General features: G+C 41.5%; 1 protein-coding gene across 1 annotated transcript in view; it reads left to right on the plus strand.

Moving 5' to 3' along the window:
• Window positions 1–17,778, plus strand: part of SCAF8 (SR-related CTD associated factor 8) — a 70,308-nt gene extending 52,530 nt beyond the window's left edge. The window contains exon 21 of the mRNA XM_035108674.2: window positions 11,003–17,778. The gene's annotated coding sequence lies outside the window, so the exon portion shown is untranslated. The remainder of the gene's footprint in view (window positions 1–11,002) is intronic.
• The last annotated feature ends 3,277 nt before the right edge of the window (window positions 17,779–21,055 follow it).

Here is a 21,055-nt window from a genome sequence, read left to right on the forward strand (position 1 = left end):
TTTCTCACCCACCCTTTACCACAGATGTGGAGAATCTTTGGCCCTCTAGATATCACTGAAATAAGCTCTCATCCCTGGCCATTGGCTGCGCCTGCTGGGACTGATGGGAGTAACATCTGGAGCACCACAAATTTCCTACACCTGTGGGACCATATAAGGTCCCAGGGCAGATTACAACTATAAACTATGTGATTATAAAGTGGGATGGGAACAACCATAAAACAAGGAAAGCGTAAAAACACCCGAAACAATTCATTATATAAAGATAGTTCCAGGACAGATGCAGACTGGGATAAAATAGTTGTTGAAAAAGAGAGGTCTTCAGCAGGAACCAAAAGGACAGCGGACATGGCACCTAACGTGCAATAGGAGGGTATCCCGAAGAATTGTTGACACCACACTAATGGCCAATTCCTGTAGTGCATCTCATGATAGCATGTTCAAGAGGTCCTCTTTTGCAGAGCACATTGATCAACTGGGTATATAAAAAGGGATACAATATTTCAGCATCTCTCCAACAGCCAATGAGCATTCCATGTCCACTTGAGTGTGCTCAGGCTTCACGATGGGGGAGGGTTCTCCCCTTATAAGTCAATTTTTCTAAACTTTTTGTACTTTTTACGAGCTTTGTTGCCCCCTGCCCCTAGTGATGTCTCCCACTTGTGATTGGTGCCTTTCTCTTACATAAGTAATGGCATTCAAAACCTGAAGGTTGGGAATAGTCCCTATAAGGGAGGGTCATCTTCTGACTTTAGTGTGATGTGTATTTTAGTGTAAAAGTGATCAAGACTGAAGACGGCCCAATGGGTTGCCTAGTCTTGTTACCAGCTGTGAAACCTTCCTCACTTTATTCTGTATAGATACTACACAATTGAGAGTTTAATGTGCCATCAGCAAGAGGATTTAGGTATCTGGTCTAACAACTTGCCTTTTTTCCACCTGTATGCTATAAAGCATCATTATATTTATTTTGGTTTAGAGTTGGAAATGTAGGTTTTGATTAGCCATTCAGGCAGGACCTTAGAGATCTAATCCCAATTCAATTTAGAACAATTCACAGTTGACCTAGAGGAGGTTCATAGCTCTGAGACAGAACGAAGTGGGCTTCTAAGAACTATGAGAGTTCTTTTGAATCTGTGTACATTTTTAAAAGGCATCATACATTGAATCAATATGCCATCTGCTTTCATTTTACATCAACACTGAAATTGTATTATTGAACTTTGTAAAACATATGTATGATAGATGGTGCGTAAAAATAAAGTTTGAATTGCGTACACCAATGTATTGTCTCAATAAAACTGGACTTCAATTGTTGGAACATATCATCTTTTCTTTTGTACGGTGTATGAACACCATTTCAACTTTTGCACTTTAGAAATCCCGTTCTTAACACAAAAGACAAGACAATGTCTGACAATTTTACCTAATCATACATATACTTACTTGGAAGCAAGTTTGCAGAACAAAGTGGGACTTGAGTAAATATGTATAAATGCACACATCCTATTGATGAAACATCCTATTGATGTTTCTGAGATGTGTTCCCAAATGCATGTGCTTAGGATATTTACCCTTATACATGCTTATTAATAAATAATCTCTGTGTTCAGTGACACTTAACAAAGAGGCTAAATATGCATAGGGTTACAGGCCCAATGCTAACGGTCTTGGCCCAAGCTTTATTTACCAGTACAGAAGTGCTTTGGTTGGGGCCAGCAAGCAGCTACACCAATACAATAATGTGTGTGTGTGTAATGTGATGTTATAGCAGAGTTCAGTGATATTGTACCAGCACTGCTGGCAGCTAAGATAGTATAAATGTTATGAATGGTGTGTTACTCAACCTGCATTACCACCCAAAATTCAGTAAAATATTATTACTACGGATCAGATTGGAATAGATATTAAGGTCCTATTCAAATATTAAGGATGGGGGTCACCAGCCTAGCCCCCTATGGGTACTGTGACACCTGTGAAGGCCTTCATTGGCATGCCTGATTAGGAACCAGAGACTTGGACCTTTCATTTTTTAAAAATAAAAAGTAAGGCTCTAGCCCTCTTAGAAAGTAAAGCAAAATATGCTGTTTTTCTTTTGAGGGGTTTTTGGGACATGAGCTATCCTGGCTGCCCCCAGTTTTTGTGGCCAACCAGCAGAGCTGTGGTTGATAAGTGAGTTGCCAGGAGATCGGGCAATAGGAGTCCCTGGGGTCCCACAGAGCTGCTGTTTCCCCCTCTCAATTAGTGTGATTTTCCTGTCTCTGTCTTATTGCCTAGCTCTTGGAATCTTCATAGTTTGCCCTTCCCTTTTCCCAGCAACCAGGATGCATCTTTTCTGTGGAGGGTTCATCTGTGATCAGGTACTCCCTGGAAGTTGTATTCTGCAAATACTACTACAAAATATGTGTGAGTAGATGTTAAAGAATATCCCTTGTCCCCAAAGGGCAAATGTGAAAGCATTGCAAAGAAGCCCAAGCATGTATCCTGCTCTGCAGGAACAAAAGACTAGGCATTTGTTGAGATTTCACTGTACAATGGTCTACACGTGTACTCAGAAGTAAGACTCCTTGTGTTTAATGGGGCTTACTCTCAGGTAAGTGGGTACAGGATAGCAGCCTAGGGTTTAGCATTGAGAGGAAACAGGGCTCTTATGCCTTTAATAGCTGTCTGGCAGGACTAAATCAAACAGGTTAAGCCTTTTATAGTATGGAAACACAGTTATGGGAAAAGTTTCACTAGGACTACTCGCTCTAGTTTTATGTAATGCCATGCTTTCCAAACCAATCTATTTGTGTTCTGCCAGTCCCCCATGGCAGCCAATTTGTGACTGGTGCCCCCATCATGCTGTCAAAATTCAAAATGTCCCCACTAGTCCTAAAAGGTTGCCAACCCTAGTTTAGTCTGATCTTCCCTAGAATAATAAGTAGTAGTAGCAGTAGCAGTAGTAGTAGTAGTAGTTCAACTTCTATCCTGTCCTTCCTCTTGAAGGAGCCCAGGGCTGCAAACACATCAATATAAAAACATTTTAAAAGCATTCTAAACCCAGTCTAAATCATCCTCCCGGCCAGTGATTTGCCAGGAACAGTATCTCTCAGGCAAAATAGAGAACGGTTTGCCTAAGAATGTGGGCGGAGCAAGATATTTTTGTATGTCATGAAATCAGAAGCTGTTTGCAAGAGAAGAGAAACATATGACATATATAACCTGTCATAATCTTCACTCACCCTGGTTATCTGAATCCATGATTGCTTCAGTAGTGTGAGGTTTGACTTCAACCGTCCATGATGATAGTTCAGTCTTCTGCATCAGCATTACCAGAAAGGTTCTAGGAGTATCTTATACCCCTAAAGGAAATGCCTGATAATAACTGGTGAGAAAAGCAAAGTCAGTGCAGGCTGCCCTGCTTGCCCGCACACTCGTTCATTTATTTATTTTTCATTTCTTCCCTACCTTCTTCCATCATGGAATCCAAGATAGTTTACATGTGGCTCCTAATCCTAGCACTGGCTAGTCCCAGACCTGCTTAGCTTCAGGAAGTTGCTTTCAAATCATACCCTTTAAAGCATACTCTGCGACTACATTCTTCCATATAAGAACTTGCTAGTGTAGAAAGTCCATAGTCTAATGGTAGCAGAGAAAACCCCATTCCATCAGAGGCAGGTGTAATTGGTCTGGTGTGAAGCAGGTGTGCCAGAGCTCTTTCCCTTGACTATAAATTATTTGAAATGTTTAGAATCAAGTTAATTGCATCTGCTACATAGTTTTTCTGTCATAATGTGTTGGTTGGCTGATTGCCTGTCCTTCATCCTGATTAGAGCGCAGGGCAGCTAACAACATTGCTGAAAGCCATAAAAATGTAACAAAACAGTAAGACAGCAGTTAGAATTACAACAAATTCATGCCATCTATAAAAATAGTAACATGAAACAATATATTCTCTCAGAAGTGCCACCAAATATCTGATGAAATAGAAGTATTTTAAGACGGCACCAAATCACCATCACCAGTGTGGGGAGTTCTATAGAGATGGGGCTGGCACAGAAAAGGCCCTGTTCCATGTCACCACCTGACATTCCTTAGGTCCTCCCTCCCTGAAGTCCCCCCCCCAGTTCACTCAACGTTATGTCTGAGTGTTCTCCGTACTACTCTCTACTATTAGTGCAGTATGTTGGTGTGGTTTAATCTGCAAATTAATTTAGAATGCAAATCGATTTAGAAGTAGTCCTATGGCCACTTACTTGAGCGCAAGCTCCATAGAACTCAGTGGGGCTTACTTCCGAGTATGCACATATGCAGAAAAGTACCGGTAATTCAAAGGTGGAATTAATGTCCAGAGGAAATTTCCAAAAGGTGGCACTTTGTCATGGATCTTAGGCAAGTCAATCGAAAATTTGCAATTTGGGGGGGGGGGGCTGTCCTGGTTTTTGCTTTTTGAAATATGGCAACGCATAGCTAAACTTTTGCCTATTTCTGAGTTCAAAGTTTTTTGTAGCCATTCTTGATTATTTTTAAAAAGAAGCAAACTTACTTCAAAGTAACTGATTCCATGCAGAGACTCATGAGATATTTAAGCATGTAGTAAAGTAATTTTACCCTTTAGTATTCCAGCCAATGTCAGAAACAAAAAGCTATGGGTGAATATTTTCATATGTAAAAAGTACGGTAGTGGCATTAGCTGGCAGGAGCAGGGGAGGGTTTGGTTCTTCTAATTAAAGATCATCTTGCTGCCTTTTCATCATAATGAAATTCAGAGCAGCTGACCCAAATAATTAACCAATTAGAGCTCTTTTTATTTTTTTTAAAAAGAGTGAACCCAAATCGAAATACAGATACAATTACAGCAGGAACTATAAAGTGTGCAACCAGAAATTAATCAATCTGGGATATATTGTCAGCTTTATGGTGGCCTGACTTCTTACCCTGTTTGACAATCAAGGATATCAAGGATATTAATAGATATTAATATTAATATCAAGGATATTAATAGACTACAGTGGTAGTCAATCAGCTTTATTCCTAGGAACTCCTGGAAGCTTAGTGTGATTCTAGTTTGAAAACAAATGCCTTAGAAAGAATAGAGATGAAATTTATAATGGAATGTTTTACTTTAACTCTGTTCTTTGTAAGTTGTATATTTGTTAAGAGTAGTGAAATGCTTTTCCTTTGGGAGAATACAAGTACAGTGGTACCTTGGAAGTTGAATGGATTAGTTGTCAAACGTTTTGGCTCCCGAATGGCACAAACACGGAAGTGGGTATTCCGGTTTGCGAACGTTTTTTGGAAGTCGACCATCTGCCGCGGCTTCTGCCGCTTTCAGTTGACTGCAGGAAGCTCCAGCAGGCAATCAGAAGCTGTGCTTTGGTTTTCGAACTGTTTCAGGTGTCGAACGGACTCCCGGAACGGATTAAATTCGAGAACCAAGGTACCACTGTAACACCAGATAAACAACCCTACAAGATCACCGGAGCTCTTTCCTTTTGACTTGGTTTTATTTTTCTCCCTGTAGAACTATTTCTCTTAATAACATCCCTCAGGATTAAATTTAACAAGCTCGCTATTCATTCTTTGAATAAGTACTTGGCTTTCATTAAAACTTACCTGTCAGCAATTAATCAGACATCTCCCAACACTTGAGGTTTCTGGGAGGGAGAGGCTTACGTCCTGCACTTACGCCTTCAGCTACAGTTAAGACCTGCTAAGTTCCCCCTTAGTCATTTCCTTTCTAATAAAAATAGTATTTCCTTATTTGAAAATCATTGCATTCCACCAATGACTCTCATTGGAGGTTTCTCTACCACTTCCAGGTCTGCTGTTAACTTTAAGATGGCACAGTTGTTATAATCCTAAAAATGTCATTTTCTTTATATTGTTGTCAGTATTTCTGATAGTACAGATTCAGTATTGGAGGCCCCGAGGCAGTTGAAATCTTCAGGGAGGTGGGGAGGGCCTTCACAAATGATCTTCTAATAAGTTTTTGATTTTACCAACCAATAATTTTCATAAACCAAATCAATATTATTTTGATCTGTTGTCACAGGGCCCCTAAAAGGAGTGGGGCCCATTGGCTGTTGCCTACTTTGCCTATTTGGTAATCCGACACTGTACAGATTGTAATTATGACAAATATGAGTAAGATTATTTCATTGACAATGACCACTATAGAGTTTCATGTAAAAGCTAGGAAAGTTTCGCCTCTCGAAGCAATTTCCAAATATCTTAAAACAACTAAAAATAGTTTTGAAAGCAGTATGGAAGAATGACTAAATATAGATTTTTAAAAACAAAACAAGATGGAAACCAAAGGGAGAGAGAGAGAGACCTTTTAATCCAGCTGGAAAAGTTGAAACAAAAGTGTCTTCAAATGTTTGCGGAGAGTACAGACAGTGGCCACTTGTTGCATCTCAGCAGAAATGCTGTTCACGTTTGCTTCAACTGGTATATCCTCAAATGTGTTATTAGGGTGGCCAAGTATCTTACATACAGAGGATGGTCCTCTATTTGCCGGGTTGTCTTGTCCAAGTCTGGTTATAAAAGTGGAGGACCTTAAAGGTGCCCATCAATGGTTAGAATCTGACACAGCAAACTGAGGAGGCTCACAGGTCACCCAATCACAGTCTTATCTTTTCGGGCAGGATGCATTTTGATTTAAATTATAGTAATATTTCCCAATTTATGTATATCCATAAATATAAATAAGCATACAATTTGCCATTAATAATATTTGGGAATGTATAAGTAGCAACCCTAATTGACATCCCCTGAGGATACAGACTTTACATATGCTACGTACCGTGAAAAAAGCTAGATGGTAAGCATTTTGTTACTTTTTGAATTCACACATCCATCTCTTTTCAGTGTTGGATGCAGACAGACAGTGGCTTGTCTGCAGAGGAAAACATACTTGCTACAATTTTATACTGGACTCTCCTAACACATTTTTCTTCTGATATGTTAAAACCATTATTGTTAATTCTACACTGGAAAGGAACCAGATTATATCACTTCCAATTCAATTCAATTCATATCACTTCTATTTTCAGCAGCAGAAAATACATGGAAACCAATTTTTTAAGTAGCTTAGGCAATGCACATTTTGTATTCTGTTTAGAATCCTCTCACCGCTGTTTTAATAGGAGGAAGGAGCCTGTCACAAAATTATAGTCATCACATCTAAACCCTCCAGTCAAGATATACCCCAAGGGTCTGCACTCCTACATTGAACCTTATTTTGCCATGATGCAGCAACCTTGATGAAGACTGCCTGGAAAACTAACAATTTCCATTGGATTAGGCAGGATATAAATATTAAGCAAATGCAGACTAATCTGAGTGTAAAACAGAACATAAGTGATCAAGGTGCAGTCTCTTTACCTGCAGGAAATAGTTCCAGAAAGTTACTAGTTCAGTTCTTCCTAGCCCTGAACATGCAAATCCTATTTACAAAGTTATCTCCACCCATCATGCCACTTTTAATTGCAGCCACCCCTGCAGCTCGAGGGGAATAGAGAAATATTTTATGTAGGCCACAGAATGAACCAATAGAAACCACAAAATGTTTTAAATTTTTACATCGGATAATTTTCTACCCTTTGCACTAAAGTCCCAGGGCAAGTTGCAATATTAAAACACAGTATTAAAAACAGTTTAAAACAACTTGAGGCGGGTCCCAAAAATACACTTCAAGTTTCCAAAGCTAGGGTAAATGAGTGCCTATTTGGTGAGTCCAGGGTCATACAGTAGCATTGGAGCAATTGCCACAGGCACCCCCAATTCTTCACAGTGATTATATGTTAACTCTTAACATATAACATACATACTTAAATATGAACCCACCATTAAAGCAATTCTCTGCTTATCATTGTCAGGCTCCCTCCCCCCAAAATAATCTTCATAATCTTCTGGAAGGTATGAAAGGCCACACCCTGCAGAGCCTCTGGAGGGAGTGAGATCTTTTTTTAAAAAAAGATTAACAACTGTCTCTCTAAAACATGCCCTCACTTTTTGATCTTACTACAAGATGAGCATCATCAAGAATCTGCCTGCACAGAGATCATTAAAACAAGGGAAGAGCTACTTATGTTGGTCCTCAAGGATATATATATATAGCATCTTTAATTATGCCCAGAAGGATACAATGGTGTATTGTACATAAGGATGTACACCTCTGAGTTCTGCAGCAGATGTATCCTTCCAACGGATGTATCCTTCCAAGAACTATCAAAGAACATTTTAGTAGTTAAGCTTTTAGTAGTTACCATATCATCAATTGTTCCTACAGGTTCGGTAGTATTTAGAAGAAGCATCAACCTTTTTCTTTTATTGGTGCGATACCATATTCCTGTCCTGTATTCTGCATAGGTACTATGTGTTGTTGTTGTTTAGTCGTTTAGTCGTGTCCGACTCTTCGTGACCCCATGGACCATAGCATGCCAGGTACTATATGCGGTCCTATTTAATAGAGCACTTCCTGTGGGTTGAATCCAATGCTAGTTCTAGTCAGAAGCAGACCCACTGAAATTAACGGAGCTGACTAACTTAGGTTCATGGATTTCCGTGGGAGACAAGTTGGGATTGCAGACCTGCTAATTTACTATTGACTTCCTGCAAGCCAAGGAACTCTGAGCTCCTCTCCTCTCAGCTTCCTGGGTGCTGAGGCACTGGCCTCTATTGTTATTTATTAATTAAATTTGTATACCGCCCTTCCTCTGTAGTTTCAGGGCAGTTCACAGCCCTTGAGCCAAAGGACTGTGCCAGGTCAATTGTCTCAGGTGGTTATGTTGCAAGAGTAGGGCTGTAGCAGCTTTATGGCCTTGGTAGAAAGGAGGAGGACATCATGCTAGTAGGTGCCCCACTGTAAAAAAAAAAAAAAAACAGTTGCATATGTACAGAAATATGCAGAAATAAAGAGGCTGACAAAAGCACTCTTGAGCTAGTTTTATGGAGTCAAGCAAGACCGTAAGCTGTCATTATGGAGCAATTTTTCAGAACAGGAAATTAACCCAAACATTTTAATGTGCTGTGCAGCATTACTTCTAAGTGCATGGGTTTTTAATAGATCTTAATTTTCTTTGGAGAGTTAGCAGATTCCTGTTTATTTAAACATATTCTTTAGATTATGTTTCAGATACTTTAAACTTTCCAAGGGGAATTATTTCCTTGCCGTCTATCCCTGCCCAGTCTCAAAGCAATTCTGTCAAGGGCTTCCTTGGCACGTTTTATTCTGCACTCTGAGGTTGATTGAACGGGAAATGCCTTCTGATTTACATTGGAATATCTTTTGACAACGTAAGGGCTAGGCTCTTGAATGCATGTCTATTTAGCTGTTACCCCGCCTGATTCCAAGGGCTCTGTTGACATTGCATTAGTTCAAAGGATGGATTCTGAAGCACTTACCGTGTAGCCTATCAGACCAGCAAAGCGGGTGGGTTATAGGGAACTCCTTGAGTGGAGTTATAACTTGTGGGATACCCTCTCCCTCTAAGCAACCACAAAAGAAAAAGGGGTTGTGGGGTGGTTCCAGTGATGTGGGAGCAACGGAACTGTGGCTATGCAGCAAGGGTAGGAGACCTTCATCATCTTGAGGACCTCATTCCCTGCTGGGCAAACTTCCAGGGCCCACATGCCTGTGGTGGGCAGGGCCAGAGGCAGAGGAGGGGGGCAGACCAACAAATGTAAATTTTACCATTGTACAATAAGCTCGGTTCTGCCCACACTCTGTCCTATATCCAGGGAAGCAAGGGTCATTAACAGAGTTCAAGGGCAGATTTTAGCCAATCAAAAGGACTCAGGATCTGAAGCAGGACCCATGATGGGCGGGGCCTGGGGAGAATGCCACAGGCAAGATATAGAGCTATGGGGAACCGCATTTGATTCCCATGAGTGAAGCTCTCCACGCAGGTATGCAATATATACCATATAGGATTTGCTCAGACTCCTACCTGTTCATTGCTGATGCTACCAGCCTGCCAGGTAGGTTTCTGGTGGGCCAAGGTGTATTAAAGCTTTGAATGTGTTGGACCAGTGTAACAGGACCCTCTCCCTGAATGTGGACATTTCTTGACTGGTTTAGAGCACAGTAACCTTAAGTCAAGGTCCCAGGATTTGTGTCACAGATAAACTCCACTATCACATGCCTTCCCAATACACACAGAGTGCTTTTGTTCAAAGATGATACTGTAATTTGTTTCATATTCATTCGTAGAAGAGACAAAATAATAAAAAAATCTACATGCAGATGCCATTTAATGAGTTACTGCAGTACCTAGATGAGGTGAGGCAGGAGGCTCATCAGCCTCATCAGTGATTTTGGGAACAATTGTGATAGGTGTGTTTTCAAGCTCTTTGGACGATTCATTTCTTAGTATGATGGTCTTCTTTATAATAATCTACTGTTCTTTGCTGAATTAAAGTATGAATAACAGAAAGTTTTGGAAACAATTTAAGCTCACCCCTTAGAAGTGCGGCTTCTAAAAAATGTGTAGCAATCCTGCAGTCAAAGTAAGCAAGAAGAGAGAACTGTTCAGTTTAGTCCGGAAAGCACAGAGAAAACGAATAGTATCAATACATAGACCAGCCTTGTAAATAAATCCACAAAATTTACTAGCCTGCCAGCCCTCACCAACCCCTACCCTGTTGAACTATGCTTTCAGGCCCAAGAGGGGCAGATTTCCCTGCTCTAGAAGACAGCTTGGTTTCTCTTGTGGTCACAGAGGGAGGACTGAGTGACCAAGCCCTCTTCTGCCAACCCACTCATTCACTTACATAGAATTCCATGCACTCGCTTACATGCAATTTCTGGTCACCTATAGCAACCAGAAGCGAGGCTTAAACACAAGACTGTACGCGACTTCAGACATTATTATTAGCTTGCTGAAAATATTAAATACTAACCTAGGGAATTTTCTGTATTTGCTTTTGAATGTTGAATCTGTTTTTCATTTGTTTAAAAAAAGCTCAAAACATGCGTCCAGTGACAATTAGTAATTATTCCTTTTGTCAACAGGCAATATGATGAAGGATGTTGTGGCAGCTTACCGGGTGCTGAGCTTGGCAGAGTTCAATGAGAAGAACTTCAGTGTTCTTTTTTGGGAATCACATCGGATCTTGGTTGCGAAGTATTAGAAGGAAGGAACCTGGCGTTCTATATTGAGGAAGCATTGTGTGTCAGAACACACTTTCCAGTAGAAACCAAGGATTACGAATGTACCTACCAGTATTACCTGTCCAAGGCAGGCTTAATTTTATAAATTGAAAGCAATAAACTCTATGAGTTTTTTTAAAACAACAACAACAACAACAAAGAAATCTTTTGTGTGTGTTTTTGAGGATGATCTGCTCAAAGGAACAGTTTTTTTTTTGGGGGGGGGGTTGCATCCAATACAGAGAGAGGCTCTTCTGCAGGACCAGAAGAAAAAACTGGACTGTAAATCATAAACTTAAACCCACTTGCATCTTCTCGTGCTAGTCATCGAAGGACAGGTTGCAAGAAAACAAAAATGCTACAGTGTCAAAGGCGTTCCATTTTCTTTCAGGACATGTCTCTACATGTGTTCTTAGGAGGCTCCATTTGATGTAATACCACATTTGCAATCATTGTGTAGACCTTGAATTGTGACTGGTGCCCTCAGTTCTGGGCGTTTGCACTGGCAAAGGTGTAATGCCAAAGTAGCATCATGTTTTGTGATCCACTTCCTAAGCCCTTAATTCCTGGCACAGGAAGTCTTGGGCTCAGGGTTTAAGGCCCAGAGAACATTTGGGTATTTTCAGGTTGGTGAGCTGAAAAGTCTTCTGAGTTTCAGAAGAACTGGAAATTAAAATTTGGCCAGTCTCGTCCTTCGGTTCTCTATTAATAACCAGAAGACTAAGTTCTAAAAAGAAAAGTAATGATAAAACTGGGAAAGGGTGGGAAGGAAGTAATTTTAAAATGCACTCGGCAGGCAAGAGTTTTCATATTCCTTATTAAGCACCCAAAGAAAAGCTCTACATTTCAGGCTCAAACATGTGGACTTGGTTTAATGATCAACTCAGGTGGGGTGGGGGGTGGGGTGGGGAGAAGCATGATCATAAGCCATATGTGAAATGGTAATTTTTGTCTATCTGCTTATTTGTGTTTCGTTCTCTCAGAATGAAAGGGCCAGTCACTTGGAATGTTGTAGTTCATGGTCTCTTGAAATCTGATTAGTCAGAATCGTTCAGCAAGATCATTCCCCTTATGCTGCACCTGCATGGTGACCGCAGCATTGGACCTGTATAACAATAAACGAAGAAGAAAAGTTTAGATGCACAGTTTATTATTTCACCATTGTCTGCATCTTGTAAAGCATGGCTTTTAAATCTTACTGTGTGCCTTGTGTTTAGTTTCCCATGCTGCGTCCAACACAGCTTTGGAACATAGATCACCTAGGGTGTGTTGCCACTCTCAATAGGTGAGCAGTCAAAGGGCAGACATCATCTGCACACCCCCAATCTACTACCACTCTCCACAGAAACAGGTCTGTGCTGTTTCTGTTATATTTTCAGTGCTGTGGTTGATACACTCATGGCTCCTTCTGTTTCTGTCTGAGTCTGTGTTCAACTTCTACTCTTACAGGGCCAGTACCATGTTAAGGCTAGGAAACAGACAGACAGTTGCAAGATGACATACGGTGCTGTATTTCTCTAGCAATGGAAAAATGGTCCACAATAACCTTTTCCCCATGAGCCACAGTAGGGCGATACTTTTATTAGGATCAGCGGAAATGTCACAAAATCCAGAATGTCTTTGTTCGCTGTTTTGTGACACTTTAGTTAATGCTGGTAATGGTGTTGCCCTACTTTAGAATTTTATTTTTCTGACACACCAACACAGAGCACCCTATGCCTTTTGTGAAAAAGAGCGTGCCCATCACTGCCAATCTTCCCCAAAGACCTACAGCTGCAGGGGAGTTTGGGGTGGGGGGAGGCTGCTCTAGGTGGTTGATAGTTCAATGTTGAAGCTGAACACCTGGACAGTACTGCATGTGAACTGTGTGCTGTAGATCGGGGTGGTCAGCCTGGTGCCCTCCAGGTGTTGTGGACTTCAACTCCCATCATCAATGCCGGCTGGGGCTGATGGGAGTTGTAGTCCAAAACATCCACCCTAGACCATGTCCTAGAATCATCTGCAATGCAGTGGGGTTCCTTAGCAGCTAAGTAGGTTCTTTGTTGGGCAGATGCTGGCCCACAGACCTCAATGTTACAAATGAAAAGTATTGTGGAAGTATGTTAGTAGGACTACAAAAATTCCTTTCTGACACACAGCCTAGATCATGATCCAACCAAGCACTTTTAAGTCAATTGACTAATTTCAGTCGGGGAGGCTTTAGTCGGTGAAACTTCAGAGCGCTTAACTTTGGATCACGCTCATTGCATTCCTCGTGTTACTAGCATTCATTTTTCTGGTACATGGAATAGTTACGCCCCTTATTTTTGTGGCTGTCCTGTATGTCAAGCTGTGCTATTGGAGGTGATTTTCAGGAACTGCAGAAGGGAGACTCCATCTGTTGAAGAAATCATTTTTAAAGAGAAAATCCCATGGCATTCTAAGGGCATAGGTTGGGCGTTTTTGTTCTCTGGATAAATCTGCTTTTCAAAAGCCTTCACTCCTTCCCCCCCAGCATCTGGCAAGCCTCTCTTTGTGAATGCCCATGAATATTTACAAGGTCTGGCCTCCACCCCTCCCTTCCTGAAGTTTCAACAACAAGCTTTCGAGCAGCATTGTCCTGTGGAAACTTCAGACATTCTGATGCAAGGCAGGGCTAGCTTTCTACACAATATCAGCTGACTTTGACGAGTTGAATCAACTCAATACTACACAATTAGAACAATATTATGTTCACATTCAAATGAGATGGGTGGCCTTTGAACAATTCTTTAATGGGCAGTCATGCCCCCCCCTCAAAAAAGAACATCTGTTTTGACATAATTTTAGACTTGGATCTAAATTAAGGCAGCCGGTTGATTCAGAATTGTTTGGATATGAGAGTTGTTGTGCCCAGTTAGCCTTCAAGGTTGCAGTGGGAACTCCAGAAATGATGATCCCACATTGAAACGCGTGGCATTGGCTTTATTTTTTAAAAGCCCACACTTAATCCAATGGCATAATTTGCTCATTATGGGAAGAAGCCGCTGAGTGCTCAATTGTGGTGCTGTTTTATTGCAAAGGTTGCTTGCCATAATGAACACGTTAGCCAGTAAGAAGCAAAGAGAGTGATATTCTTGCTTTCAGAAAGTAAAGGCTGCCAATTGCTGCCTTAAGTTTGTTGACATACAGACAAATGATACAATGCATATTTCAATATACATTTTCTTAGTAATCTCCTGGGCGTGGGAGGAATTATCCCAAACCAGGCAGACCTATACCTATTTTGAGCCCCTCCCCCAATTTTCCTCTGCTATTTCTCAAAATAACTGGACATGAGGCATTCTTAACTAATCTTCTTATTCAAGGCATTGGAACCCCCAAAGGCTTCTGGCACTAGATCCTCTCTATCATCAGAAGGAGAAGAAACCACTAGTATTGTTTGAAGTAGAGTTTAATGTTTCTCAGTGACTTTCAGAAGTTAGCCACGTGTTCATAAATATGCTTTGATGCCTTTTCCACCACAAAATATTTCCGTGGGTTCTGCCATCACAAGGATCCTGCTTTCATGCTGAATCTTCCTCACGAAATCAATCTGTGAAAAAGTGAATATAAACTTTATTGTACGGGAGATTTTTTTTGTTAGCTTGGGACTTCTTTGTTTTGAAATAAACATGATTATGCAGGATGTGGAGGAAATGGACAGGAAGAAACTGGACAGAGGCCACCTGTCATGGATGCTTTAGTTGCGATTCCTGCATTGCAGGGGGTTCGATTAGATGACCCTTGGGGTGCCTTCCAACTCTATGTTTCTATAATTCTACGGTTCTAAGTTTCTATCTTAATACTAGAACTCAGGGCCATCCAGTCAAGCTGAATGCTGGAAGTTTCAGGACAGTAAAATGAGCAGAAGGTTCTAGACACTTCTTCAGACGTCATAATAGAATAGACCCTGCAAAGGGACATTTGAGAAGTAAGAGTCCCATATTGATAAGGTAGCTTTGCCACATAGAGTCATGTATTCAGGGGAGGGGGGTACAGTATGAAGCACACTATTTTTAATTTATAAAGCAAATAAACAGAGACCACACAACATCAAAATGGCCTCATTTCATAACCCACAAGAACAATATGCAATGTGGTTATTATTTTTTAATAAAAAGAAAGAAAACTCAGTTTTAATTTAGGCTTGAGTTCCAAAAATTTTCAGTGAGCCCTGCAGTTGAACAGAAATGTTGCTGTACTGGATCAGTCCCTTAAGCCCAGTATTCTGTCTTGAATCGTGGGCAGCCCAGATGTCTCTTCTGAAAGCACAAAAACTGGGTATGAAGATGATGGGGTGGCTTTCTCCCTGTGATTTAAGCACCTATCACTCAGAAGAAGATTGCCTCTGGACAGGAAAGTTCAACCTGTCTGTTACAGATGTTAGCTGTCAATAGACCGGTCCTCCTACATGGAGTTTCTTCTACACAGCTGAAGTTTCTTCTACACAGCTATCTGCAACCTCTCATAGCATAGCTGCCAAGTTATTCCTTTTTTTAAGGGAAATTCCCTTATGCTGAATAGGCTTCCTCGTGAGAAAAGGGAAAACTTGGCAGCTATGCTCTCATAGAGTTGTATTTCTTATGCACGGTTGTGGTGCTTTCTACTAGCACTAGGGGGAGCTCTCCTCCACTCTTCTTCCTCACAAGTCCACTTTACACTCTACTACTGCTGTTGAATTTTCACCAACAGGCCCATATCTACAGAGTAGCAACTAGATCATAATTTTAATAGTCATGAGAAACAAAAGCACACTGCCCACATATCCAGCTCTTTTTATTTCTTTGTACAGTTGCTTCCAGTATGCTTTCCAGAGCTCAGAATATTTGTATAGCTGATTTTTTAAAAAACAAAACAAAACAAAACAAAACATTGCATGATTTAACTCCAACGTGAACAGAACATCAATACAAATACAAATATTATTTATTAAGCCAAAACCATTGCAAATGATAAAATACGTAAAACAATAAAAACAGAATAGAACATCAGTCTCAGCTGAGAAATCACAATTACAGTGGCTGAGTGAATAACAGCTGACTCTACCAAGTCCCAGTATCATTAATAAATCAGTGATTACGCAATTCTAATCTATAAAACAATATGAACAAGACAGAAGCAAAGGAGTAGGCTAAACACTATTACATTCATCACACCCCACCAAACACATGGCCTCAAGAATCACTCATTCTGCTCAACTCATTAAAACGCACATCCCAGCATACAAGAGGGCCCAGATGTAACAGAAATATCTACAAGCAGAGCCATACAATAACAGGCACCCAGTCTCCCAAGCCCCAGTCCCAGGGATGTGTGTCTGAGGGCTGACTAAATGTACCACCTGTTGGTAAGGAACTGAATAAAAGCCCACAAAAACCGGAAAGTGCTAGTCTAGCAATAAAGCTGGGATTTGCTTATGACACTTGATTTATATGCTTGGGAAGGGCAGATATGCAAGGAGAGAGAAGGCCAAAGTACAACCGCAAATGCGAACGGTGAAATAAAAGGTCATGCTTCGGTAGGCATAGATAAAGGAGAGGGAACCCTGAGTGACTATTTTGCTTCTGTCTACACTTTGAGGCGAGGAAAAGAGGTGAGGGCTGAACTAACACACCACCGTACTTCAACTTGGCAAAGTATAAGGGAGATGGAGAGGGCAGAGGAGAAACAAATTACAGATTTAATGGTGGGACGGGCCAGAAAGCAGGTCCCTGAGATTTTTGTGTGCAAGATGGCTTCATTTTGTCCCTAGAAGACGCAACTGGGAAGGAAAACCCCAAGCCCAAGAAGGCGAGAGTCTGGGACCAGTCATCTCCATTTGGCATTTGCAGCAATGTGGCTCCCTCCTGCTACCCTTTTCCCTAACTGATGCTTCCACACTTTGTCACTAGCACTGCCACAGCCCTATTTTTTGCTCCTTCCGCCATGTGAATATAGTACACATGTGAAGAGGCCAGGAATGGCAGCAGGCTATCCATGACAGACAAGAGGGCAACAACTGCAGGTGATAAGACAGCCTTCTCCCAATAGTGGGGCCCTGAACCTCTCCCTCCTACGTCTTCTCCTTTCCCCCTGGCACTGTTTTCCCACTGCCTCAGAACGGCCGAAATCCAATATTGCATCAGTGGATGTAATATTTTTCTCTTCCTTCCAGTCTGCGCAAGTGGAAGGCTCTTGCACATGTGGGGTACCACAATTAGAGGTCACTCAAAGGTCCAGCGCAATAGGGGGGTGGTCGGAAACCCAAAGCCCTCCAGGTGCGGTTGGACTGCAGCTCCCAGCTTCCCTGGTCATTGGCCATACTGGCTGGAGCTGATGGGAGGTGGAGTCCAAAAACACCTGGAAGGTTCCCCATCCCTGTTTGAGAAGATAGGATATAGAAACAAAGCCTGTTACAAACATCTGGGAACCCAACTAGGAGAAGAGCATCTGGGAAAATTAGGGAATGTGGGAGTGGCTGTTTCTGAGATTAAAAGTATCACCACCATCCAGATGATGCAACCATTATAGATATATTACATGGATATCTCTGCATAGGAAAAAGTGATATGGCTAACCGATCACTAAAGTCATACCTGACGTTATCACTCATTAATAGACCATTAAGGGTTGCAGGCCAGACAGGTGAATCCATCAGCAGGCCAACCATTGCGCTTTTTTACCTGCCACTTTTCAGGGTGTATGTATATATATATATATATATATATATATATATATATATATATACACACACACACACACACACACACACACACACACACACACACACACATATACATACATTTGTATTGGGGTTTTTTCATTCTGTTTCTATTTCATAGAATCATAGAGTTGGAAGAGACCACAAGGGCCACCCAGTCCAACCCCCTGCCAAGCAGGAAACACCATCAAAGCATTCTTGACATATGGCTGTCAAGCCTCTGCTTAAAGAGCTCCAAAGAAGGAGACTCCACCACACTTCTTGGCAGCAAATTCCACTGCCGAACAGCTCTTACTGTCAGGAAGTTCTTCCTAATGTTTAGGTGGAATCTTCTTTCTTGAAGTTTGAATCCATTGCTCTATGTTCGCTTCTCTGGAGCAGCAGAAAACAACCTTTCACCCTCCTCTATATGACATCCTTTTATATATTTGAACATGGCCATCATATCACCCCTTAACCTTCTCTTCTCCAGGCTAAACATACCCAGCTCCCTAAGCCGTTCCTCATAAGGCATTGTTTCCAGGCCTTTGACCATTTTGGTTGCCCTCCTCTGGACACGTATTTTCTTAGCTTTGTAAACTGCTGAGAAATCTTCAGGTATAGAGTGGGTTCAGAAATGTAGAGAAGAAAAGGCCACGGAAGGCCTGTCACTGTAAAAACAGCATCAGTGCTAACAGGCATTTTCTCATGCAGCAACTCTCACTCATTGCAGTGGCATTGAAGAGAACTTTTGTGTGTCATGGAAAGATGGGAGGAGCCGTGGCTCAGTTCATGCCTTGTGTGCTGAAGGTGCCAGGTTCAATTCCACAGAATCTCTAGACAAAACAATCTCTGGTGGCTGGATAAGAAAGGCCCCCTCCTGAGTCTGTGGGGAGACCCATCACCAGCTACTGTAAACAAGAATCCTGTGTTAGAGGGGAACCAATTTGTCATGGTCGGAAGCGGCTTCCTATTATTCTTTCTTCCAATTCTAATGTCCATGTATTTTTGAGATAATTAAATGGTACGCATCTGGAAAAATTCAGCATTTGTCTCTAGTTTTAGAAGGCTGCGGAGAAATGAGGTAGAACACAACCATTCTCTTTGACTCTTATCTTGTGTTTGGGGCGGAAAGTTATGGAAACTGCTATGCTGTCCATGAATCATTTGTGGAATATACATATATATTTCTATAATTTATCTGGTGTTGTGAGGTAACTTATCTCCAACTTGGATATGACTTTTTGGGGGCGAACAGCTTATGACTCCAAAGAAGAAGAGCTAGTTCTGAACACAAAGGGATTAGCATGTGTGGCAGAAAATGGCTACAGGCACACAGCATTGCAAAAGTGTCCCAGATACTTAGAATCATAGGGTTGGAAGGGATCCAACAGGTCATCTAGTCCACCTGCAGCAGATCAGCCTTCTAGGACATAGAGGAGAAGGTGCTGATGAGAACCAGCTGGTTTCAGCCTTCTTAAGCAGAGCTTCTAGCAGCAGACAGACACTGGAACAAACAGTTGTGGTTCCTGGCCCTACTTTGTTGTTTCCTGCTTGCCTTGACCTTTGACCTCATGATCATCAGATTCCTTGACCCCAGACCACACAGGTTGCTGGTTTGCCCGCCCCTAGAACTGGGCCAGACGTCAGATGCCTCCAGGCAAATACACCTCAGAGATTCTTCTGGCCTCCCACTCCACTGAGCTCTGCACATTGTTGCTCAACAATAAAACTATGACACCTGAGGTGTTCTCTACCAGATTCCTTTATGTGTGTGGATGAAGGGACCGGCCCTCACAATGTGCAGGAACACTGTGCCGACGTCGCAGAATACCTGAAACTCTGGGTTGGAACAAAACTTGGCAAAGCTCCCGGAATCTGCATATGACTCTGTCCCACATCACAAAGACTGTACCCTGCAACCATTTTCTGGAAAGGGCTCTAAAAACAACAATTTATTTCTAGATTTAACACCAGCTTAACCACTGCCAAAAACAGTGAACCAAGACATGGTTTGCTATATGTTTTTTGCAGAAGGTCACCAACTAGTTGGGTTTTCCATGGTTGGGTTGGGTTCTAACAGCTTCGTTGATCAGTTAACAAATCTGGTGACAACAGTAAGGAGATAATAACTTGAACGTTGAGAAAATGATCTTTAACAACACATTGGTCGCCATGTGACAAGTGAAGCCCGCAAGTGCAACTGCAGCAATGGACCCCTTTGCCTTGTCTATAATAGGAAACCATTGCCTCCAAGTCAGGTCAACTACAGCAATGCCAGCAGAAGTATATTTCTTTGAAAACATTTGTATGCTGCACTACCGTTACATTCTTTGAGCAACTTACAGTAGGTAAGTATGAGAACCATTTAAATCCAAACTAGAATGTAAAACCATAAAATCAAAGCACGAGACAACAAAGCTCAACCATGGTAAGCTTGTGTGCACACTTGCACCGAGCGGGGTTGAACCCCTCCATGCAGCAGCTGGTGAAGAGGGGTTCAATCCTGCTTTCTTCAGGGATGAGCTGCATGAGAAGCCAATGCAGACACATCTCTACCTATCCACCCCTGATGTTACTTATGAAGTCAGGTGTGGGGCACGTGGGCATGGTTTGGAGGAACTGCCTCCTGGTCATGCAATGGACACAGTGTTGGGTGCCTTAACAAACCACTGTTTCCAGGCTCCTTTGGGGAAAGACATGACTGTTTTAAGTGGTATGATAGCGTTTTAAATGTATAATGTAGATGAGGCCTTTGGAAAATATGGGGTGTTCTGGAATGTGCAATCAAAATCAACCAAAGATGGCTATGAGAAGATTGAGTCCTCATGCATTGTTTTAATTTCCCACTATATAAACATGGGCATGGTTTATTGAATACTAAACAGTAATTTGTGTGTAACTTAAAAAGAAAAAAGACCCTGGTCAGATACTCATGTTAAAGTAAAATACATACTTTCTCTCTCTCTCTCTTTTATATTTCTGTTGCCAGTTGCTTCCATTTTTCTAAGCCCATGCATTTCCTGCTTTTCTGCCTTTTGATGTGATGCTTATGATGTTAGGATCAAGCTACACATTCTCTCCCTGCCCTCTGCTTAATTTGGCTCACGTTCAGCCAGTTTTCCTTCTGACTCACATCAAGGGCATATTTATTTATTTATTTATTTATTTAAAAAAACCTAAGCCGCATGACTAATGTGTTTGCTTGTTGCTAATGGGCACATCCCAATTATGTG

The sequence above is a fragment of the Zootoca vivipara genome, chromosome 3 (assembly GCF_963506605.1).
Source record: "Zootoca vivipara chromosome 3, rZooViv1.1, whole genome shotgun sequence".
Taxonomy (NCBI): Eukaryota; Metazoa; Chordata; class Lepidosauria; order Squamata; family Lacertidae; genus Zootoca; species Zootoca vivipara.